The 26,197-nt window shown below is 37.9% G+C and overlaps 1 protein-coding gene across 7 annotated transcripts in view; it reads right to left on the reverse strand.

The window, feature by feature from the left end:
* Positions 1–25,622, reverse strand: part of MAPK8 (mitogen-activated protein kinase 8) — a 91,701-nt gene extending 66,079 nt beyond the window's left edge. For 2 of the 7 annotated variants that reach the window (XM_043476369.1, XM_043476366.1), the window contains exon 1: positions 25,453–25,619. The gene's annotated coding sequence lies outside the window, so the exon portion shown is untranslated. Of the gene's footprint in view, positions 1–25,452 lie in introns of all 7 variants that reach the window. The other 5 variants (XM_043476367.1, XM_043476372.1, XM_043476368.1 and 2 more) reach the window with 5 other exon arrangements.
* Positions 25,623–26,197: the final 575 nt, after the last annotated feature.

Below are 26,197 nucleotides of genomic sequence, written 5' to 3' on the forward strand. Positions count from 1 at the left end.
GTGTTCCTATTTCATTTTATTCTCGACAAATAATAGTTAACTTTACTAAATTCACAAAATATTTAGGATTGGCTTTCTAACAGAAAATAACAAAGAACCCAAAACTTGTATACTGGTTGACTCACAGCAGTTAGGAGAGAACTGATTCTAGAAAAATAAAGTGGGGAAATCACAAAACTACTGGATTAAGCCATGAAACCGGGAGTTCCTGACAAGCTTGCAGAAATCTGTAACATCTCCTATGATCTTATTTATTTTCTGCATACTTTACTCTCAGAGGTAAGTATGCTAAAGTCTCCCAACAGGATTTACCAATAAAAAAAGACCTTTTCTATTCTGTTTAATGTTTCATGCCTTGAATTCTACCATATCATATATTACCATTATACTTGGTTTCTTTTACAATTTCCTAATCTTTTTTTTAAAGTTCATGAATTTGTTTTTTAACTTTTAATCTTTCTGCATCACTTTGTTTTAGATGATTTTGTTTTCTGCCTCTATCTGGATTTCAGCAGGAAAAGAAGAATGACAGACATACACGATCATATCACAATCTTACCTAGAATTCCTGAATTCCTACAGCATTTTAACTTTGTCTTAGCAATTATAACTGCATGATTTTGACAAACTTATATATATATTATCTGTCCATAAACTATAGGCACTTGGAGGGTAGGAAAAATCTTTATTAGTTTTTGAAAAGCCTCCCAAAGTACTTATACATTGCTGTATTTATAAAAGATACCCAACAAATATATTTTGAATTAATCAGGAAGATTAATCTCTGCACTAAGCATTGTGTGGCTAGAGAATATATCAACAATGAAATCCTAGTAAGAAGTCTGCCAGTTTAGAAATGTATGCTCAGAATGACTACCAACAAGATATTCAATCAGTTTCTGTAGAGAGGCCTGATGTGAAACCTCCCAAAGCAGGAATGAGCAGAATTGCTTTGGTTAAGTCATGATGAAAAACTAATGACTAGTGGGAAACAACAGCAGATGGCCAATCTGGCAACAATCTCAAATAGGGGTAGCTCTTTAGGAATATAGACAACAGGGAGTTATAAATAGTACCAAAATCTGTAAACTCTAAAGTAGCTCAAAAAAAGTAGCTCACAAAATCTGTGCAGCTTTAAAAATGTATATAGAGAAGCAAATCTGTTACCCTAAACTTACTAGGCTTCACCTGGACCATATTTACTCACAATAATTTTAAGACTTGACCAACTACAGCTGTTTTCAAATTATCTATGGTCACTGAGGAAATCCACTTAATAGAGTCAAAATAGCATATGATCTTTATTTATTCTGATATTGCTCTATTTTACCAAATATTGAATTTGCATTCCTTAAATGTATCCTAAATGGGGGAAAGACTGGGGATATACCAGAAATGTGCTATGTTCAAAGGGTAATCCATCGAGATAGAATTTAACTACTACAAATCCATATATCAAATTAAGTTGGGTTTTTAATTAATACATTCACAGCACAAATTTTCCATATATTTTTATGTATGATACTACCCTCTTTTCTCTGCCTCCTTCACTCTGGCTTTCTATCCTCAAATGCCTTCTCCTGAAGACAGTAGAACAAAAAATCATCCAAGTTTTAGAGTCTGCCTTAACTTTTGGGCAAGTTAAGACTACTGTCAACTGAACCTTTCACGTCAGGTCAAGTTGGTTAATTATTTTGGGAACTGGGTCAAGTGCCCACCATCTCACAGAAAAGGGTAAGACAAAATTCATCATGGTTCTCATTCCTCATTAAAAAAAATAATAATAATACCCAACCAAATGTTCATCACCATCCCCACAGGAGTTCTATACTTCTCTGACCTTGACCAAGACCTCTACTTCTCCTCAATGCTCCCAAACCATTGTATGGAGCCACTATAACTGTAGCTCCAAATTCCCCTATAATCTTATTTATTTATTTATTTGATTCTTTGCTTTAAATTGGAGAAGGGAATGGCAGCCCACTCCAGGATTCCTGCCTGGAGAATTCCATGGACAGAGGAGCCTGGTGGGCTACTGTCCATGGAATCGCAAAGGGTCGGACACGATTGAGTGACTAACACACTTGCTTTAAATGAAATCTTATCTTTCAAAGCACCACTTCTTATGCTGTTCTCTCAGATGGTGGTATAGGTAGGTATCTTTCTTACTCTCCACTGCCACCTAAGCTTTCTACTCTTAGTGTCAGCCCGTCATATCTGCAAATACAGAACTCCTGGATACAGAGGGCTGACTGTTCTATGCCTTTTTATATAAGGGACTTGAGCATCCACAGATGTTGGTATCCAGAGAGACATGGAACTATTTTTATATTTTGTTACCATTGCTGTTATTATGTTTTAACTCAGATCCACAGCTAGATTACCTAGAGAAAAAAATATGTCAACTGTCCAATATTACCCATTATATGGATATATTAAATAGAGTTCAATTCCTTTAAAACAATAGTTCTTGAAGCAACTCTAAAAATAAAAATTAATAAAGCTGACTTCTGCTTCTGGCATGGTGGAGCAGTAGAATCAGATTTACCCTCTTTAAGTAAGGAGGAAGGGGAGAAAATGTGATACTGTTATCAGACACAAGGTAACAGAGAAATCAGGCCTTCAAACCCTGGGGGGAAGAAAGGGGAAACTAATAAGTTGTCTTGTAATTTCCCTCCTCTTCTGCCTGGGGGCCCTTTCCAGACCACTGTGCAGACAGTCACAATGAATGGAGCACAGCAGCCTCACATAGCTGAGAAGTCAGATAAGGAAAGCGAAAGTGACTGAAATCTTGAGGCCAGGGTAGAGAGAAGAGAGCCACTAAGAGGAAAAAGAGCTCCAGAAATCAGCAAAGGGGTCCTCTCTTCTGTCTTCAGCCAAATACCAATTTACACATGCATAAGGCAAAACTCCGTAAGCTGGCAAAGGACAACTGCCAGAGAGCTATAGATGTACAGTTTCCAAAACTTTTTCAGAAACAAGGACAAAAATTACAACCAACTTTCCCTCTAAAACCATGCAAGCCAGAAACTACAGGAGACTTTAACTTTAAACTGCTGAAAGATAAAAATGTTAAATCCAGAAATGCGTTATCATTCTTCTTTTTCATTCTCATTCTCTCACAAATGTACAAGAGTTTTCCAGAGTCTAAGAAATCTGTGAATCCACAACGTATTATACTGTTTTTTATTTTGTATAATAGTTTATTTTTCATTAAATAGTTAACTTACATTAACCTGCAACTGGTTTATTATTTTGTAAGTGAACTGATAAAGTTCTTTAAATTATTTAAAGTTCTTAATTTTAATTACTAATAGGTAAATTTTGATTGCTATAGCCCGCAAAAAGAAAACCTGTTTGACAGCCTCAATAATTTTCATGTAAAGATATTCCGAGACTAAAAAGTTTGAAAGTGACTGCTTTAGGCATGGGCTTTCCAGGTGGTACTACTGATAAAGAACTCGCTAGTCAACACGGAACCAGAGATCAAATTGCCAACGTCCACTGGATCATCAAAAAAGCAAGAGTTTCAGAAAAACATTTATTTCTGCTTTATTGACTAGGCCAAAGCCTTTGACTGTGTGGATCACAATAAACTGTGGAAAGTTCTGAAAGAGATGGGAATACCAGACCACCTAACCTGACTCTTGAGAAACCTGTATGCAGGTCAGGAAGCAACAGTTAGAACTGGACATGGAACAACAGACTGGCTCCAAACAGGAAAAGGAGTACATCAAGGCTGTATGTTGTCACCCTGCTTATTTAACTTATATGCAGAGTACATCATGAGAAATGTTGGGCTGGATGAACCAGTATTTTCCAAATTACCAATGCATAGGCAAACGATTTATTTAAATGTAAGACAGACCAATAGGTTTTAATAGGGCAAGAAATTTTTATTTACATGGTTCCAGATTTCACATTGCAGTTAAATTGTTAAATTTTGGCACAATATAAAAGAGGAAGATCTAAATTATCTATATGATGAAACGAGAAGTACACACAAGCACTTCTTTTGTATACTGAAAAATAACAGCATCATGCAACTATTTGAGTTGTGAGCCATTTTTTCATAAAACACTTGAAAGAAATGGACAAACTATCACTTGGACTAGAGTATCCAGAAGACATTTTCTCAAAAATGACAGCTCAGTACTTCAAAGAAAACAAGTGACAGTATTTACTACCAATGATAAAATTCTAACGTTCAACTTAAAATTAAAACTTTGGAAAACTTCTATCTGTCCCCGGGAGTCTTGGCAGCTTCCCAAGATTATTCTGGGGAGACAGGCAGTGAGAGTAACAAGTGACTCTTTAACTTTATAGAAGGCGGCAGCTCAAGCTTTTTGCTTTCAGGATCCCTTAAGCCCTTTAAAATTATTGAAAACACCAAAGAATTTTTATTTATGTGAATTATACCTATCAATATTTACTATATTAGACATTAAAGTTGAACACTTTAAAACTTATTTAAAAATAAACTTACTGCATGTTAATATAACTACCATTTGGATAGAAAATAACCATTTTTAAAAAGCTAGTGAGAAGAGTGCCACTGTTTCAGTTTTTCAAATCCTTTTCCTGTCTGGTTTAATTTCAGACAGCTGGATTCTCTTATGTGGTTCTGCACTCACTCTGTTGCCACATCACAGGTCAGGCCATATGGCCACTAAAAAACTCTTGAGAACAAACATGAAAAAGGCAAATAGCATCTTAGGATTACTGTGAAAATTGCTGAACTTCATGGAGTTCTGGCAATGCCTTCCTATGTTTTCTACTGTTAAAGAGATAATAAACCTTAGCAAACTAGCAAACTAAGGTACAGAAACCAATGTTGTAAATCTCTTCTTTTATAAAAATCCTTACTTTATTACGGACATGTTTCTTTAAAGCAAAATATATTTTTTAGACTTTAATCCCTAATCAAATCAAAGCGATTATCACTACTCTAGTCCCCAACTAATATAAGTTAATAGGACTTTTAGATCTCTCATAATAAACACATACATGTGAGTCCATGTACATAAATATATGTAATTTCTCACCCATGCATGGAATATATGAAAATAAATATACCAAAACATTATTAGCAAGATTATGGATAGTTTTTATCTTTTTATCTCTCTCTTCCCCTCAATTTTCTATATGTATTTGCATTTGATTTTTTTTTAAATGGGAAAATGCTTCTCACTACTCTCTTCAGCACTGGATAATTTTCTTTCAAAAAGAGTGTGTGCCCTGACCTTAGGAAACCAGCAGGCCTTAGTAACTATAAGGAGGGAAAGAATAAGAAGAAAATTCCACCAGGAAATAGGATGCAGTGTAATCTACATCAACATATCAAAGAACCAGAATATAGAATTCTGATCCAAAAACCTAGGATTTCCAGTAAAATATGTTCTTCTCATAAAATAATACATCTTATATAGTGTCAGCAGGAACTATGTACACCAATAAACTTATTATAAATATTTAGCTCTGTAGCTTATTAAATATTCTCACTTACTCTCTACTCTCCTTTGATCTTATATCATCATAGAATTCAGCACCTTAAAATTCATACTCTAAACAGATTTAATAAACTTTTTAAAAAAGAAACCTCAGTCTTTCTGAAGATTACCACTGTTCAATGTCTGTGTCTTGGCCAAAAGTAATTTCAGTAACGGGCCAATAACTCAGAGCAATGAAATCCAAGGCTCTAACTTCTTCTGGTTAGAAATCTCAAAACTATATTACTTATACAGTTGGTTTGCAATGCCGCACCCACTATGCCATAATTAACATGAAGAGAAGAGAGAACATGATGTTGAAGCACAAACAACTCTTTTACATAACCAGCAGAGAAGCAGCACAAAGCCGTGATTAAAACTCAGACTCTAAGGCAGATTGTGTGGATTCAGATTCTGGCCCCACCATCCTGGGGAATTAATTTTATCTGCCTCAGTTTCCCCATCTGCAAAATGAAGGAGTACTGAGTCACTCAATTATGTCTGATTCTTTGCGACCCATGGACTGTAGCCTGCCAGGCTCCTCTGTCCATGTGACTTTCACAGAATAATAAATAATCTCTACCTACAAGGTTGTTAAAAAGATTAAATGAGTGTTAATATTTGTAAAATGCTGGCACAGTAAATATTTTTAAAAGAAAAAGTAACAAAGCCCAGAAGTTAAAGTTCAAACACTTTAAAAAATAAATGATAAAATAATTGTAGAAATGCAGAAAAGCCAAATCAGATCATTTAGAATACTGTATACTCAACTTTGTAGCTTCTTAAAAGGGTATAGTAATGTGGTGTTCAATTATCTCTTAATATAGCAGGAGTTCAAATTGCTGAAGTACAAATCACTTTGAGGGACTTCACAAAAATGTGGCTTTATGTAACTTAAAATGTCTTTATGTCCACATAAACTGAATAGAAAAATGTTCTGTTTTTGAAATAAGTAAGATCATATTGAATACTAGCATGGACTGGAGAGACCTCAATTGTTCTGCAGACTACCAAAGAAAGCAGAAAGGATGATCCTGTGTGGCAAATCTGTTCAAAACGTGAATGAAAGAACGAACAATTACATAAAATTAAGACTGAAACTAATTTTCTACAGAAATGAAGTGTTCCAGATTGAGGCAGAGTATGTACACATTGAAACACAGACATCTTCCACTGGCAGGAAGCACTCAGTGACCAATCAGGTTAGGTCAAAATGACAGAATAGTCACTATAAGAAATTCCCACTGACCAAATCTGAGACAATTTGAACATCAATAATAATAATAATGACACCTAAAGCAAGCAGGAAAAAAAAAAAAGAATTAAAGCAGACATCAATAAAACTGAAGACACGAAAATGAGGGAAAAAAACACCAAAGCTGTTTTTTGAAAATATGAATAAAATTAATAAATGTATAGCTAGGTTAAGCAAAAAAAAAAAAGAGAAGACAAATTACCAACAAAAAGAGGGATCATCACTACTAACTGCAAGTATGTCAAAAGGATAGATGATAAAGGAGATGAAATAGATCAAATCTGTGAAAAGACATAATCTACCAAAATTCACACAAAGAGAAATAGATAATCTGAATAAGCCTATATCTATTGAAGAAACTGAATCAGTAGTTATTAACCTTCGGCCAAAAGTGCCAAGTCCAAATGATTTCACTGGTGAATTTCACCAAACCTACAAGGAACAAAAAAATAAAGATAAATTCTCTATACTCTCTACCAGAAAACAAAAGCAGAGGAAATATTACCAAACTCATTTTATGAGTGCTGCATTATCCTAACACCAAAATCAAACACATTACAAGAAAACTACAGAGCAGGTCTCTTCTGAACACAGATGCAAAAATTCAAAACAAAATATCTGCAGTTAAATTCAACAATGTATAAAAAGAATTCTATACCACAATGAAGGTGTATATTCCAGGAAATCAAGGCTGGTTCTAAAATTTATAAATGTAACCCACCACATCAAAAGGATAAAGAAGAAAAATCATATAATCATACCAACAGAAGAAAAAGCATTTGACAAAATCTAATACCTATTCATGATTTAAAAATTTAAAAAACTCAGAAAACTAGAAATAGAATTTGAGAATAGGAATTCCTCAATTTGATAAAGAACACCTTTAAAAAAAAAGTCTACAGTTAACATTATACTTAAAGGTAAAAAAATGGATTTCTTTTTTTAATTTAATCACTCATTCATGTCAGACTCTTTGTGACCCTATGGACCCTGCCAGGCTCCTCTGTCCATGGGGATTCTCCAGGCAATACTGGATTGGGTTGCCATGCCCTCCTCCAGGAGATCTTCCCAACCCAGAGATCGAACCCAGGTCTCCCCCATGGTAGACTGTTTACTGTCTGAGCCACCAAGGAAGCCCATGAATACTGGAGCACTCCCTTCTCCAGGGGATCCCCCCAACTCAAGAATCAAATTGGGGTCTCGTGTATTGGATTCTTTACCAGCTAAGCTACAAGGGAAGCTCAAAAAACTGGATACTTTCCAAGTTCAGAGACAAGGTAATAAACATGGCTTCTTATCACTCCTATTCAATCATACTGGAAGTTCTAGCTATTGAAGCAAGACAACAAAAGAAATTACAGAGTACAGAGATTGTTAAAAGAAGAAAACTGCTTTTGTTTGCAAATGAGATGATTTATAAATTCCCACCAAATGGACCAAAAAAAAACCCCATCCTAGTTGATACAGTCATTTCTATTTGGGTATAAATCATTAACTTTGATACTGCTATACACATATACATACTGGAATTGAACAGCCAAGTAAATGGATGGTATATGGTAGGAGGCAGGTTTCTCACTGTTGGAGGAGATTTATGACCAATAAGGGCAGGATGCCAGAATGATTCATGTGGTAATGGATTAAAATGGAAGACAGTAAGAACTTATATTAACATTACTACTGACACAGATGGCTACACAAAGAAATATTTATAGACATGTATATAGACACATTTATACACATGTGTTAATATATACATATTCATTTTTTTTTTACTCTGTCTGCTGAGAGTGCCTAAAAGAAACCATATCCCAGAAGCAACAAGCACATTTAGCACCAGGATCTTATTATCTTTATTGGAACACACTTAGTACCCAAATCTTATAATCTTTACTGGAGAATTAGCACCATTCTCCAATAAACTGAAAGAGGACTCCTTGAAGAAATAGCTGATTCTAGGTGTGGGACAGAAAATACACAAGATGAGCTGGGAGCATCTTGTAGTGCCAAAAAGTAAAGATAGCCTCAAAAACAAAATCACCCACTTTGACAGAGGTAAGTCAGAGGGGCACAGCAGCCAACTGAAAGATCTCTTAATAATCAAAGTCAGAAAAATCTAAACAAAATAGTTTAAATACCTATAAATCTATACTGATATTAATGACTGAATAAATTAACAAATGGGAGATGAGACAAATCTCTTGTGCAGAAGGCTTCTTAATAACTAATGTACTCTACCCTCAAGGAGAAAAGGTGTAATTCCTCATTCTTCAAGGTTGCACATAGTGACTTCTTCCCCACAGTATACACAACCAGCAAAGGGGTAAGTGGAAAGATCTGACAAACATTACCTCAACCAGGCAATCAAGGTCAACATCAACAGTCATAAATTATGCTTATGAAATATTCCCTTGATATTATGTGATGAAAATGGCACTTAACCTCTGTGATCTTCCTCTCTAAAACCCAGGTGTGCTGGGCTTACTTGCTCAGTCATGTCCGACTCTGCGACATGGACTGTAGCCTGCCAGGCTCCTCTGTCCATGGGGATTCTCCGGCAAGAATACTGGAGTGGGTTGTCATTTCCTTCTCCAGGGGATCTTTCCAACACAGGGATCAAATCCAGGTCTCCCGCATTGCAGGCGGATTCTTTATCGTCTGAGCCACCAGGGAAGCTAAAACCTATAACTCTAGTCTAAAAATAAGAAAAACACCAAATTCCAATAAAGGGACATCCTACAAAATATCTCAAAACTATCAAGGTCATCAAAAGATTCAAGAAATGTCTGAGAAACTCAAAGCCAAGAAGATCCTAAGAAGACATGACAACTAAACGTAACATGGTATCCTGGATGGCATACCTGGAACAGAAAAGGACATTATATCAAAGGAAAGTTGAATAAATAATGGGCTTTAGCTAATAATAGTATATCAATATTATTCACTAAGTATAACAAATGTACCATCATAATGTAGGATGTAGGTAACAGGAGAAACTGGGTGCAGGATTTATGGGAACCCTCTGTAATATGCTTTTTTTTTCCTATAAATCTAAAATTCCTAAAAAAAAAAAAAAAAAAGCCTAGTTAAAAAAAGGAACAGTGACTAAATGACTACAAACCCCATCCCTCCAAACCAAAAATTTCTGTGAACCAAAAGAGAGAGAAATAAAATTATTTGACACCTTTGGAGATGACTAGTCACCAATTTTCAGAGTTGAAATCTAGTTCAGTGTTTCAGAGTTGAAAGAATTCTCAGAGTTAGAGTTGATACATCAAAGGAAAATAAGCATATCCATCATCTTTTTGGGTAGAATTGTAGTTCAATCTCAGTTGATGCAGGAGGGGTCTTTTTAACAGAGGACAGCTGGCTAATAGATCCAGAAGGATCTTGCATCACTCTGCAAGCCCAAATGAAATAACTGGTTTAGATAAGGTTCAATACATGCTAGAAACATCAGGTAAAATGCTCCTGGGAAACAATATTTGTAGGGTATCAAAATATCACCTCACTGGTCAACTGCTAATTGCAAAGGGAAACGAGGAAAGTCAACTTTATAATGAACTGATTTAGTGAGTATCATCTTAACCAAATGATCACATTTCAGGTAGACAATCTGATAAGACCTGTCTTATGTTATCAATCAATGTAATGTACACAGGAACATCTAAGTCAAAAAACTAAATATAACGCAGCCTTTAAACCCAAAGGTTAGAGATAAAAGTCAAATACCATAAGAAAACAATCAGACAAATCTAGAAGGCCAAGAATATTCTATAAAATGATTGGTCTGATCTCTTCAAGAAGTCAGTATCATGGGAGAGAAAAATGGAGGTGGGACGAAGTTAAAAGTGACTAAAGAAACAACAATCAAATGTAATGCATGAACTTAAAAATTCTGGCTCAAGAAAGCCCACTACTAATGGACAACTTGAATACAGGCTAAATATTAAGGTTGCCCTCTTCCAAATATGACATTTATAAAACAATGTGTTTAATTTTAGGAGATGCTTTAGGGGTCAAATGCAGCCTCCCCCCCCCCAAAAAAAAAGTCTCTATTAGGAGAGAAATAAACAAATATAACAAAATGTTAATAACTGTATCCAAGTGGCAGTATACAGGTGTTCACTGCCTGTCCTATTCTTTCAATTTCTCTGTATGCTTGAACATTCTTAAATGAAAGCCGGGGCAAGGGTAGGGGTGGAAGAATAGAGTCATTAAAAAAAAAAAAAAAATGCTGATTAAACGACCATTTGTAAACCTCCAGAAGACAGTAATAGTAGGTTCTATGGGCAGGTGTGAAACAGAAACACAGATTTTAAGTCAGTCTCCTATGACATATATACTGCATGAATACTAGGAAAGTAAAAACATGAAAGAGATGGAATCAGTTTAAGAAAGAATTCCTATCTTCTAAAGTATCAACCAAAACTCTACTGATAAAATGACCTAAGACTGAACACCTCCAATATCTCTCATTTCTTCAGAAGAAAAAAAAAGACTACAAAAGAGGTTATTTCCCTTTTCAACTGCAATGGCTGATGAATGATAAAAAACTTTTGCAATTCTGAAATTTCAGAAACATATGAATGTGCTGAAGGATCAGCAACATAAATGGATTCATGAGGACCATAAGTTAATTTACATATATAAAATACATATGAAGATGGCACACCAAATCAAAACCAGCAACATTTCATATAACTTGTATTAACAAGTTTCACAGAATTAAGTTCTCCCTGCAATCCCTTACTATATTAGTGGCTTATATAATGCTATAAGGCACAATCATTAAGTCCAGTCCAAAGGTCAATCCCTCCATTTAATGACCTAGATGGCTACCCTGGGGTTTCTCTGTAGACCAAATTTTAAAATTTTCTTCAACATAACTATGCAGATACTTCTCGTTGCCTCCTCCACACTACCTAGGACTCTACAGCCTTATAACTAAGACAATATCATGCCAAAAGTATGTCAGTTGCTTTTGTATGTGACTGACCTTTCTAATTCCTGACAGACATGAAAATGTTACCTTATCTTCATCTCTCCCAAACCTTGCAAAAACATCATTTTCTGACAAGTATTTCTTCCCTTTTCTAATCTTAATCCTGGTTTCTTTCTCTAATAATTGCTATAATGTATAGATGATGAATATATACCATATATATAAGAATACTGGTAATCAAACTCTCACCCTGAGACAAAACTAAAATCACACAGATAGAATTTCATAGAATTTCAAACATAAGGGAATTTCATGACATAAGCCTTCATTAAGCTAACAAATTGCTTTCCCTTATAATAGTGAACTGCCAAGTAACACATGAGAGTTTTTCCATAAATAAGGCTGAGCACCAAAGAATTGATGCTTTGGAATTGTGGTGCTGAAGACTCTGGAGAGTCCCTTGGATTCCAAGGAGATCAAACCAGTCAATCCTAAAGGAAATCAACCCTGAATATTCATTGGAAGGACTGATGCTAACACTGAAGCTCCAATAGTTTGGCCACCCTGATGTGAAGAGCTGACTCACACTGGAAAAAGACCCTGATGATGGGAAAAATGGAAGGCAGGAGGAGAAGGGGATGACAGAGGATGAGATGGCTGGATGGGATCACCGACTCCATGGACATGAGTTTGAGTAAGCTCCGGGAGGTGGTGAAGGACAGGGAACCCTGGCATGCTGCAGTCCACGGGGGTCACGAAGAATCGGACACAACTGAGTGACTGAACTGAACTGCATCACTAGCCAGTCCCTGAATTCGTCACGCTATGATTTCATTAGTAAATGGGACTTTTATCTTTTTCTGCCATACCTTCACCCCAAATTTTCAAAAAAAAAAAAAAAAACAACCCTTTCAGTAGTCTATCACCATTGTCTGGCGTGAAAAGTCAATTCACTGGAAAAGACTCTGATGCTGGGAAAGACTGATGGCAAAAGGAGAAGGGAGCAACAGAGGATGACATGGTTAGACAGCATCACCGACTCAATGGACATGAATTCGAGCAAACTCCAAGAGATAATTTAGGTCAGAGAAATCTGGTGTGCTGCAGTCCATGGGATCACAAAGAGTCAGACATGACTTAGCAACTGAACAATGACAACTGTAATAGAGAAGTGGGTAATTTAGATTAACTCTCTTACTGAGAGCAAAGAGAAAAACTGGACATCTCACAGGCAAAATTAGAAAAATAATTATAAATACTTCTTTGAAGGTATCAGACTGCTAAAAAGGCAATAAAAAGGTATGGAGGCAAAGATCTGGGACCCCAGAAAATCTTCAGAGGTGAGCCAGGCATGCGAGGGCCATTTTCTCGGGGGCATCTGTCAATTCCATAAATGTGGCTGGAAAGCCAAGCTCAATTTTTCAGATTTACAAGGCTGGCGGAGAACGAGTGTTAAATATTAGAGGTAAGGAACCAACGAAGTATGGGGTTAGAGAAATAGGGGGTTAATAAAACACTTGGTTTTATCTTGGAACTCCCTAGGGTAATATCCTAGGATTAAAGAAAAGATAAAATAGACCAGTAATGGCACTGCCCAGCTTTGAAACATTTTTGTCTCTAAATGGATTAAGATGATCCTTGTTAAATTATGCCTGCAATTTTTCACATATAATATCTTAATAAAAAGGAAGAGAGTAAGACAACATGATTAAAAAAAAAAAAAAACTGACAATGGCCTATAGGAAAACACAGAGGATCAAGATAATAAAAGTTATCCAATACAGAAATGCTTAATATATCAAAAATTTTTTAACTGTGAGCTGGCCCTGTACAAAAGCCCGCTAACCTCAATCAAAATTTCAAATCATACATTCCTAATCCTTAAATTCATCTAACTGATTCTTTAGAAATTCACAGTTGTTCTAAACCTTTGGTCCACATACATCCAAAAAGAACATGATATCTACTAAAATTAAAAAAAAAAACAAATCAGCCTTCCAATCTAAAACCTATTCATGTGCTCACAGTCAGGCCCTCTAACCTGCCCTACTGGTACATTCCCCAAGGTGGGGCACACCCCGCTCAGTTGCCGCCAGAGAGAGGGAGCCGCCATATCTCAAATCAGATGTTTTCAAGCATCTTACATCACAACCAGTTACATATATACCTCTGTGTGTATCTATTGTAAGAACACTCAACTTAATTGAAACACAATTTCATAAAACAGTTCTTAGCTATAGAAAAAAAGCAAGACATGGTGACTGACATAAGGACAGACATATAGATAAATGGAATAAAAGTGAGTTGAGAAAAAAGATTTTAAAAACAAGAACTGTAAGACATTTGAACAAGAAAGCACAATGTAGTTGACCCTTGAACCCCACCACGCAGTTGAAAATCTACATAGAACTTTACAGTCGGCCCTTCTAATCCACATCCATGGATTCATTCAACCCTGCATCTTGTATGCAGCATTATAGTTATGCATTCATTGAGAGAAATCTGCATAAAAGTGGACTAGCGCAGTTCAAACCCATGTCATTCAAGGGTCAAGTGTTTTTCAACAAATAGTACTGGGATAACTATATATCCATATGCAAAAGAATGAAATCAGATCCCTTCCTCACATCACACACAAATTAACTCAAAAAGAATCACAATGTTAAATGTAAGAGCTAAAACTATAAAACTCTTTGAAAAAGACACAGGAGTGATCTTCATGACCTTGAATCAGGCAGTGATTTCTAAGATAAACACCAAAAGCACAAGCAACAAAGAAAAAACAGAAACTTGTGCATGAATGCTCATGACAGTATTACTTATTACAGCCAAATGCCCATCAACTGAAGAGTGGGTAAAGAAAATGTGGTATATTTGTACAAGCAAATATTAGACCACAGAAAATAATGACATACTGACACATACTACAAGATGAATGAACCTTGAAAACATTATGCTAAGTGAAATAAGCAGTCATTACAAAAGACTACACATTACATAATGTCCAGAATAGGCAAACTTATTATAGAGACAGAAGTAGAAGGTAAGTAGTTACTTGGGGCTAGGGCTGGGGCAGGTGTGGTTGTGTATATGTGCACAGGCAGGAACAGGAAATGACTGCTAGCTAATAAGCATAGAGTTTCTTTCAGGAGTAACAAAAATGTTCTAAAATTAGTTGTGATGATTGCATTACTTCATGAATTTATGAGAAAGACTTTGTACTGTATACTTCAAATAGGTGAACTGTAATAATATGTGAATGAAATCTCAATAAAGTTGCTAAAAAATTCTTTTCTTAGCCCCTTATTACTTGTGATACACCCTGACATTTTCTATTATATTTCACTTAAAAATACAACACTAGTCATGATATCTCAAATTCCTTCTACAATCCCCAAACAGGTCAAGGCTAGCAATCCTATGTCTTGCCAAAAACACTGCCATTCTATGTCCTCTAACAGTTGAACTGATGGCCACCTTCTCTTAGCTACTAGCAAGATTAATCTCACCACACCCTACATCCCTGAGTCCCACTCTTCCTGATCCTCTGATTCCCCGAACTGTCACTGCCACACTGCTTGTATATCCTCCATTTCACCCAATTTCTCATCCCCCACCCCCCAAATCCTTTACTTGCCCTTCTGAAATTTCTAACTTGTGACCAGCAAACAGAAAATTCATACTACCTTTACAATTCCTTATTATTAACTACCTTCCCTCCAATTCTCCCTCATTGATTAAAGATGTCAGCAACTGATTCACGGTATGTACCCTTACCCCTCTCACCATTCATGCAGACTGACTGACCCCTTTAATACTTTAGGCCCTTTAATTCTTTGGCCCCCTCTTTTCCAACTGCTCCACCTCAGCAACCCATCCCAAGGCCACCCTGGACATTATCATTGCCAGAAACTATTATATCTGTCAAATCACTATTTCAAGCATCTCACTCTGACCATCACATTCAACCCTTCCAGTTCTCTTACTTCATGTGACCACTACCAGCAACAATTCTAACCAAAATTTCCAATACGTAGATACTACCACTTTCTTACTATTCATCCTGACTTTACCGCCTTTCTTGTCCATAATAGGCTCCATGATTCATCACCGTTCCCCTAAACACTCCTTCTAAAATGCCCTCATTTCTCTCTTCATTAAAAAAAGTTTTTAATTAAAATTTTTATAATTGTGTTGCTCTCATGTGCACAGCATGGTGATTCAGTATGTTTACATATTATATTTCATTAAAGGCTATTATAAGATAATGGGTATAATTCCTGTAATACATAATATATTCTTGTTGCTTATCTATCTAATACATGGCAGCTAGTCTCTTAAATTCCATACTCCATCACGTCCTTCCTCCTTTTCCTCCTCCAACTGGTAACCACTAGTTTGTTTTCTATATCTACAAGCCTGTTTCTGTTTTGCTGCAGACATTCCTTTATGTTTTAGGTTCCACATATAGGTGATATCATACAGTATTTGTCTTTTTCTGTCTGACTTATTTCACTTAGCATAATATTCTCTAGGTCTATCCACATTGCTGTAAATGGCAGAATTTCATTCTTTTATACTGACCTAGTTTTATGTGTCAACTTGGCTGGGCTACACTTCTGTTATTTAATCAAACAGTAATCTAAGTGTTGTTGTGAAGGTTTGTAGATGTGTTTAACATCCACAATTGAGTAAAGATTATCCTCTTTAAAGCTGGTGGGCCTCATTCAACCAGTTGAAAGGCCTTAAGAACACAACTGAAAATTTCCTAAGGAAGGCAAAATTCTGCTTCAAGACTGCAACATCAGCTTCTGTCCAAGAGATTCTTGCCAGCCTGCCCTACAGATTTATAACTTGTCAGTCCCCATAACTGTGTAACTAAGTGCCTCGAAATTTCTCTATATACACATACATACAAATGTAATTCCTGCTGATTTGTTTCTCAGGAGAACTCTGACTGACACACCTGGCAAAACCTCACTCCAGAGGAACTGAACCATCTGCCTTATCTGTGCTTGTATCTAACCAGAAAAATAATGCTGGGGTAGCCAGCAGTAATCACAAAACCAGGCTGACTGATACCATTCAAGACTTCTAACTCTTAAATGAACAATCAATACTTCTTACCAAACTGCTTTAAACACTCCCACCCGCCTCTGGCCATACCAATCTCACTGAGAAAACAGAAACCAAGAGAGAAGATAAAAACTAAAAGGATAAGCCTTCATCTTACAGCCTCCAAATTCCCTTAGAAGAACACACAGTTTTTCCACATTCCCTATCTGATGGAGGAAACGTCTAACAAAGGCCAGTCTCTCTACTTGTGTTCTCTATCTCCTTCCCTGTATATGCTCCTCTTTACTCACTGAACCCCACATTTTTCTTACCTAACAACTCACTTCTCTGTTCCATTTCATAGACATACTAGAGAAACAGCGTTTGTAACTTTTCATATAATCTGGAATTAGGGAAAGACTTGCTAACCATGGTATATCATTTAGAAGTCAGTAAAGACCAGTAAGCTTAGAGAAAAAAAGTCAGCATGACAAAACCATCATAAACAAATTTAAAAGACAAACAGTAAACTGGAAAAACATTTCCAAGAAATTTCATACAGCTATTTCCTTATAAAAATAAATCCCACAAATCTAAGAAAACCAGTAACAAAGCAATAGAAACTTCGGCAAGGTTATGGATAGTTCACAATAAAAATACCAATTGCTGTTCAGTCACTAAGTCGTGTCTGACTCTTTGCAACTCCACAGACTGCAGCATGCCAGGATTCCCTGTGCTTCACTATCTCCCAGAGTTTGCTCAAATTCGTGTCCACTGATTTGGTGATGCCACTCAACCACCTTACCCTCTGTTGTCCCCTTCTCCTGAAGCTCAGTCCTTCCCAGCACCAGGGGCTTTTCTAATGAGTTGGTTCTTCATGCCAGGTGGCCAAAGTACTGGAGCTTCAGCTTCAGCATCAGTCCTTCCAATGAATATTCAGGGTTGATTTCCTTTAGGACTGACCAGTTTGATCTCCTTCTTGTCCAAGAGACTCTCAAGAGTCTTCTCCAGCGCAACAATTTGAAAGCACTGATTCTTTGGAGCTCAGCCTTCTTTATGGTCCAACTCTCACCTCCATACAATAATCCTTAAAGGAAGGATGTTTAACCTCACTCATACTGGCAATGAGGAAAGAAGCAGGCATCCTGACACAGTGCTGGTAAAATGTGCAGAGATGACACAGACCCTACAGATGGCACTTCAGCAGTATCTATCAAAGTTATAAATGCACATACACACTCTGACCTAGCAATTCCATTTCTGGAAGTGTATCCTACACATTGCTATACAAGTGTGAAATTATATATGCATAAAGTAACCCACTGCACTATGGCTTCTGATAGCAAAGCATTGAAAACAACCTAAATGTACCTCAAAAAGGGACTACTTAAATATATGTTATACCTGTATAAGAGTGTTACTGGATTTTTTAATCTTCCCCAAATTCTTGTGTTGAAGTCTGAGCCGCTCCCTACATAATACCCTAGGGTAATCAGGTTTACAAGAGGTCATGAAAATGGGGTCCCCATTATGGCATTAGTGTCACAAGAAGAGGAAGAGAGAGCAGAGCCCTCTTTCTCCATATGAAGACGCAGCTAGAAGGTGACATCTGAAAGCCAGAAGAGCTCTCACTAGGAACCAAATCTCTTAGCACCTTGACCTTAAACTTCCCAGCCTCTAGAACTGTGAGAAATAAATATTAGTTTTTTAAACCACCTAGTTTGTGGTATTTTGTTACAGCAGCCAAAGCTAAAACAAGTGCTATACCATGAAGGTGCTAAAAAAAAAAAAAAGAAAAAGAATAAGCTTGCTGTTTAAGGACTGCTAAGACTAATATGAAATCATCTCTAAGCCACACAGCTAAGCTAAAAACAAAAGGTGAAGGCTATGTGCATGGTCTGCAACTTAAAAAAATAGGGGAGGCAAAAGACATACATACGTAAGATACACAATCTCCCACTGGCAATTGTGAAATCCATAAAGGTCCAAGAAATACAAGTTTCTTAAGTTCAGCACAAATCTATTTGGTATCAAATCTATTTGACCAAAAATTCCACAAGACTACTTATAATTTTTATTTATCCTTACTATCTATTTATGCTTTCAATACAGAAATACTAATGTGCTTAATTATGGAATGGTACAGTACTTCCTGTGAGTGATCCTAGATAATATAGCAGAAGCACTACATTATCTTTTTTACAAGTGCTTCCTTCCTCCCCACCCCTAAAAAACCAAACCTTAATTCTGAAATACATCCAGACCAAAGGTTTTGGAAAGGAATTATATATATATATATATAATCTGCACACACATTAACAACCTTTGAAAGGATTCATGGGAAACTCAACACTGTCTCCACATGAGGGAATGGACTGGCTGGGCTGCAAGGAGTGGAAAGGAAACTTTCTGTTGTTTACATATCTAAATCTCTGGAATTCTGAATCAAATGATTATACTGCTTTGTCAAAAGATAAATAAAATGTAAATAAAATAAAATCACTAATTCTTAAATTCTCAACAGTAACAAAGCCAGACGCTTTGGTTTTTTGACTGAAAAGTGACTCCTAGTCACAGGGAAATCTATACAGTGGTAGCTTTCCTTTCTCTCACTTTTGGTTGACCCAAATGGCATTTTAGAGAGAATCACCCTCTCAGAAGCAAGGCAGGGAATGGTGGGTTTCCACTCCCATTAATAGCTTTTAGGAAACAGCAACCTCCTGTGGTTTTTCACGCTTCATGCCAAGCAAAACAGGTGTGTCTGACTGTTAATTTCTTTTCTAATGTTCTCAGCAATATGATGTGGCTTAGGCCACTCAGCAACAAGAAGTAGTAAAGCCACACTTATCAATATCAGAAAAAGGCTTAAGAAAGTGCTGCAAGCATAAATCTAACTCTCAATATTCAGAGCTTCAATACAGTAGCTGGAGGATTCCAGGTAACATTTGATGTGCACCTTTTCTGCTATCTTCAAACTTTTCATATACTTATTTTGATGTCCTGTTATGTTCCAAAGTGGATTCGAGGTGACTAGAAGGTATGCCTTTTCTTCTGATTTAGATTTTAAATAATCTGTACCACACTCTCAACTTTAACCAGAAATTAGGAGAGAAGAAATTTTGCTTTTTGTGGTTTATCTAGTCAGTATATTTTAAAAGGCAGGGCTAAAGATGCTTGGTTCAGAAGCCCCCCAAGGCCCCAACATCCAGCCAGCTCTGAAGCCTGATGCCTAAAGAAATTCCCAATGAAATGCCTAACAATACTTGGTTTTGGTCCTAATTCTTGGTATTAGGACCTAAAAGCACTTATGTTTGTTCTTATCTCCCATAAAGTTACACTCATTGAAAGCAGAGACTAACTTCTACTTCATGTGGCCCACACAGTCACTTAATTCCTGATTTGGTATAGAGTGCCTTCTCAATAAATACTGCATGTGCAAAACACATCACCTCATAGTCGCTGTACGCAAGAAGGAACAAGAAATTTGGTCTACCAAAATAAACACAGAAAACAGAGAAAAGAAAAACAGTATTTCCAGATGCTACCTAACAACCTCTAGAAAATGGTTAATGAACTATTGTGGTTACCCAGTCTCTAACAAATTTGCACTTTTCACACAGAATCGAAGATCTCAATAAGATTAAATTTAAAAGATGTGACAGTATTCCATTTTCTTCAAATGTGGGTACATGATAAAGTTATTCACAGCTCCTGGATTCCCATTCCTTCAGATATCTGTCAAAATAAACCTAGGAAAGCTTTGGCAATTCTCTGCAGCGGGAAAGGTATATGTGGCAAAATTTTGTGTTAGATAATGAGGTAAAATTTTCCTTTACTATTTGCTTTGGGAACATTTCCAAATTTTAAGGCAGAGAGGATTACTGATCCAAATGTTAAATCATTTCAGTCAATTAAGATTAGGGTAGACTTGGCACTGATGAACCTATTTGCAGGGCAGCAATGGACATAGAGAACAGACTATGGACACAGTAGGGGAAAGAGAGGGAGGGACGAATTCAAAGAATAACATTCATACATATTACCATATGTAAAGAGATAGCCAGCGGGAATCTGCTGTATGATGCAGGGAGCTCTAACTCAGTGCTCTCTGACAACCTAGAGGGGTGGGAGGGAGGTTCAAGAAGGGGACATATGTATACCTATGGCTGATTCATGTTGACATACGGCAGAAAGTAACACAATACTGTAAAGCAATTAACCTCCAATAAAAAAACAAAACCTAAAAAAAAAAAAAACCAGATTAGAGGACATGATAAAATTTTAAATAAAATCCCAGAGACTCAGAGGAGGGGGAAAAAACTGGTGTATTCTGGAGAATCTGAGTGGATACTGTACATCAAATTGGTTTTAAATTTACTTGGCATTTTGCATTTGCTCCAAGTTAAAAATAATCAGTGATAACAATAGCTAAAATGTCCTTAATACCTACATCTAGTCTTCCAGGTACTGTACATGCAGTACCTTATTTAAATCTCACAGACCTATGGATTATGTGCTATTCTCCTTTGACAGATAATAATGCTACATATCCAGAAATGTTACATAAACTGAACTAGCCTATGCCATATAGTCAGTCAGATCTGGAGTATGGATTGGAACTCAGGAATGACTCTAAAATACATGCTAGCAACCACAACTAAGTTTGAACACCTTAACAGTCTAAAATATTGGCAGATTTTAACCAAATCTGATGCACTATAAAAGGCATATGGAATGGAGACATATATTAATATTTGTGCTATATTTGTTATACAACCCACCACCCTGAAAAAGAATGGCAATTAATAAATACTCTAAAAGGCCTTATATGTATACACACTCACATATAATTTTAAAGACTAGATTTCAATAAAATTTGGCCTCACCAGATTTTTTCGTTTGGGAGAAGCCTCATAATCTTTTAAGAGAACATAAATTCACTGTTTAGATATGCCTTAAGTTCTATTCCTGATCATAAGCTTCTTGAGGCTAATAAACTCCTCTTCTTCACATTTTCCACTAAGTATCTGAAAGCACAAAGTCTCATTAGTAAGCCTGGTGCTACAGAACGAATAAAATATACCATCCAAAGAATTCCTGAGGCTTTCCAGGTGTGCAGTGGTAAAGAATCTGCCTGCCAAAGGAGACACCAGTTTGATCCCTGGGTAGGGAAGATTCCCTGGAGTAGGAAATGGCAACCCACTCCAGTATTCTTGCCTGGAAAATTTCATGGGCAGAGAAGCCTGGCGGGCTACACTTCATGGGGTTGCAAAGAGTCAGACATGACTGAGTAAGTGGATGAAAGAACTCCTGGCTTCCAGGAGTTTCAGCCAGTGAGGCTTTATATTTGATCAGAAAATATTGCTTCAATAATTTTCTCTGCTTCCGTACATTACAAAGTCTAAGTTTCATTGTTGTTCTTGACACAGGATTTTGGTATCACCCAAGAAGGACTCTTTTGTCCCAGTAGGTTTTCTAAAGAACCAACTATCTGGGGAATAACCTTTTTTTTTTTAAAAAAAAAAAAGCTCCAATAGCCTCAGTTTACAATTCTAACCAAAAAGATAAACCACTTGTCTACAGCTCTAGGGCTTGTTGACGACAAAATTCATATGACAGAACTGAGAAGTGAAATGTCTATTTCTACCTATGGCCCTGACTGACAGAAGTAAGGGCAGCTTACTTTAATAAGCTCCTGTCACCTTTTCAGTAGCAAAGTTTGTTGACTCAGAACTCATTTGTGAAATCAAAGTTCAAGTTAATCTGCATTAGAGCAAGAAGACAAAGCTACTAAATATTGATGTAAAGAACCCATGACTAAGACAATAAGCATCATAGCTCACAGAAATAGGCAAATGACTTCTATCTAAAGCTATGTGCCTATAATGACTTCCTTGAACTACATGAATCAGTAAGATTACTATCCATACTACTGACTCGAGCAGAGATCTCTAGAGAGCTGGCATCTTAATATCAGACATTACTTTATACACGTGCAACAGAGCATCTCAATTATCTGGATGACTCAAATATGTCAAAACTCAACTCACTGACAAAGTCAAGACATTAAGAATCAGGCTTCTATTCAACAAGCTTTTAATTGCAACTAGGAAAATTTGTGACTAGTCACTTAATAAATTACTTCAAATTGTTTCACTAAGCATTGAATATCATCACAAGGTTATTTCCTTATGGAAATAGGCACTGAGCAAACAGCTAAGATTCTAACTTCATTAATTTTGGTAGAATTTACTCTTAAACTAATTTCCTTCCAAGCAAATTGTTCTTCCAGGACAATTAAGGGGCGCCCTTTTCAAATTCACTAATGGAATATACTTATTATCAGAATCAGTGCTCTCTCTTCCTTTAAAGATAATGTAAAGTGGAATAAGGAGTAACTGCTATTGAGTATGGGGTGTCTTGAAAAAGTTATTTTTTAAAGCCAACGGAATTTAGAAAACCAAGCAAAAAAACTCTGATTTGACACAAGTATAGCATGACTGTGAGGATCTGTATCAGTAACCCTTACTGACATCTGACATATATTAAATATTAGTCTGACATATACTAAGCAATAAAGCTTAGTATCTCATGATTTTCATCCTTTATGTTAATAAAGTATCATTTTATTTATTTGTTCTCTAAATCAGAGAATAAGTTCACCTCAAATTCTTTTATATCCAAAGCAAATGCTAAAATATACTAAGTGGAAAAGAGATGTAAGGTGGATAAATTAATATTATTTTCAGTTTTAGGCCCATATTCCTCACCAATAGTATTAGTACAATGAAGAATTTAGAATTAAACATTTCTAACAAAAACTTTTATGCAATTTGTTTCCTTTAACTTTTTCGCTGAAAAGAGTATTCAGAAACTTTTCAAGTAATATTCACAAAAGGTAATATTCACAATCATTATAGACCCTGTTGAAATATCACTGTGTGTCTGTCTGTGTGTACTTATCACACACAGAGACACACACATATTTTAAAAAGTATTTTAGACAAGGTTTAATTTTAAGATAGTCAATGGGTAAGAAGTGATAGGGAAAAAATTAATACTGAAGTGATTCAAAAGCCCCTATTTTCGTGACAGATAATATATATGAATTGATCACTTAGCCACCTGGAAGTGACAGTTTGCTTGAGTCTTCCAAACTATACAGAGAACATTAAAATGTTTTTTGTTAAGCCTTGAGTTTAGATGTTATCAGCTCTAAAGAGCTTTTCATCAACCTGATTTTCATTGAACACTTACTATATTCCAGGCTAGGTGTTAGAGACACAGATGCAAGACAGGCCTGTCCTCAAGGAAATCACATTTTGATAGCTTGTTACATCAAGAACACACTAAACATGTTCACTCACAGCATCTGACCTCCTAGGCTTAACCCACAGCAAGGGATTCTGAAGTAAATATTACAAATGACTAAGGAAATACATAAAAGCTGTTGTACATTTAGACCAAATACAACCCTACTTCTTAATAAGCATAATGTTACACTAAAAATTCCAGATATTCTACTAAAAAATAGTAAAATGACCCAAAGCATAACTATACCTTCTTTAACACACATTACTTATACAATCGTCTAATTTATAAGTACATCTGTTGCAGTTCAGCCAAAGTATTTTCTTCCATTAAAGGGTATTTCTCTTTGCCCTCAAACTCCATCTGGGTACAATGCTGAACAGTTCCTGAATGAATGAATGAAATAAACAGACTTTCTATTTACCAAGGAGGTACTTGCTAGATGCTTTTCTTAAAACACAATGGACTGACAGACCAGAATTCTACTAGAAAGATCAGTGAGTTTCAGGAGCAAAAATAGTAACCATTGGACATTGTCTGATACCGTGTAGTCAACATGTTATTAAGTTAGTTCACAGTAAACATATGACGGGAAACTTTCAGAAATTAAAATGAAAAGTGTTCATCACAGTACTTTAAAGCAGACTTGGCTCCCATCGAACGACAGGAAACACAAGTGCAAGACAAAGAGAAGGGAGGGTGGGGTGAAAAAGTCAAAAGGTCGCCACCGAGTGACCCTCGAGAAATGCGCGCTGACCACTGAAGCTCGCGCTGAGCTTGACGGACACCTCCTGCCCAAGCCTCGAGCCCCAGCTCCTCCTCGAAGCCCGGAGCTGAAGGCCACTCCAGCCTCTTTCGGCACCGCCGCCTGCGTTCTCTCAGAACATTAGCACAAAGAAACCACCGAGAAACAAAACACTGCCCCCGTGGGCGCTGGGCAGGCTTCGCGACCCGGCCACCGGAGCGCTCTTTGCGGGTCCCTGCCGCCGGGAGAGGTAGCCGGGGAGCAGCGGGCCGACTAGGCGCCTTCATCCAGATCTTTGCCGAAGTGTTTTAGAACTTGCCACCCACCTCCCGCTCCATTTTCCTCTCCCGACGTGGGCGCGGGACCCGCGCGAGGAGGGCGCGCGAGGACCGACGGGCGGAGCTGGGGCCGAGAGGGCGGCCGGGAGGCGCCTGGGTCCCGCAGCCCCACGCCCCCTGGCAGGCCCCCGCCTCCTCGGCCGCTATTGTTCCCGCGCCGCCCCCGCCGGCCGCGCGCCCCCCGCCCGCCGCGCGCTCCCGTCCCCATTCCCGGGAGGGGGTCACGGCTGAGCAAAGGCGGTGGCGGCGGCACAATAACATAAACACGGCGGGGCCGCCGGCCGCCCTGGCCCTGAGGCACTTGCCGCACTCACCCGGCAGCGCAGCGAATGGCGACAGGAAAGCCCGGCGGCGGGAACCGGCGCCGTCTCGGCGGTCTCCGCAGCCGTTACACAGCGCTGCTCGCGGCTCCGCGATCCGGGCCGCGTCGTCCGGCCTCCGCCGCTCCGCTGAGTAACAGGGACGCGGGCCGTCACCGCGCACGCCCGCTCACGTCATCGCGCAGGGCCCCGCCTCAGCGCTTCGCGACAGGCCCATGGGGCGGGGCAGCCAGGGGGCCCGGATTGCGGGGGCGGAGTCCGCAGCCCGGGGGCGGGGCTACTGCAGGGGGCTGGGAGGACTTGCGGAGGTCGCCTGGAGGCGGAGCTACGAGAAGAGCTTGCGAGAGTCTCCAGTGAGGGGTGTGGCGGAGTGCTGAACGGGGCGGGGATTTGTTCCTGGCGCGTGGCGGCGTGTGGCCTGAGTGCCCCGCGGCTGTATGGGGGCGGTCCGCTAGTCCTAGCCAAGGCCTCTGGGGCTCCTTGCCCCAGAGTTAGAAGGTCGGGTGCGCTTAAGCCAGACCCGCCCAGGAATCTGGCACTATGGTTAGGGCTCACACCTGAGAGACAAAAAGCTCTTTACCATGACTGGCAGTACGTTCCACTCTGAGGACACCTGCTTCGGGCTCAGCAACCCTCAAGCAAATATTCTCTTCAGCCACTTGGAAAGACCTGCCTCCGGTTTTTCCTAAATCGACTTCCTACAGAAGTCATTGCATTATCCTGTTTGTTTCTGGGCCCC

The sequence above is a fragment of the Cervus canadensis genome, chromosome 8 (genome assembly GCF_019320065.1).
Source record: "Cervus canadensis isolate Bull #8, Minnesota chromosome 8, ASM1932006v1, whole genome shotgun sequence".
NCBI lineage: Eukaryota > Metazoa > Chordata > Mammalia > Artiodactyla > Cervidae > Cervus > Cervus canadensis.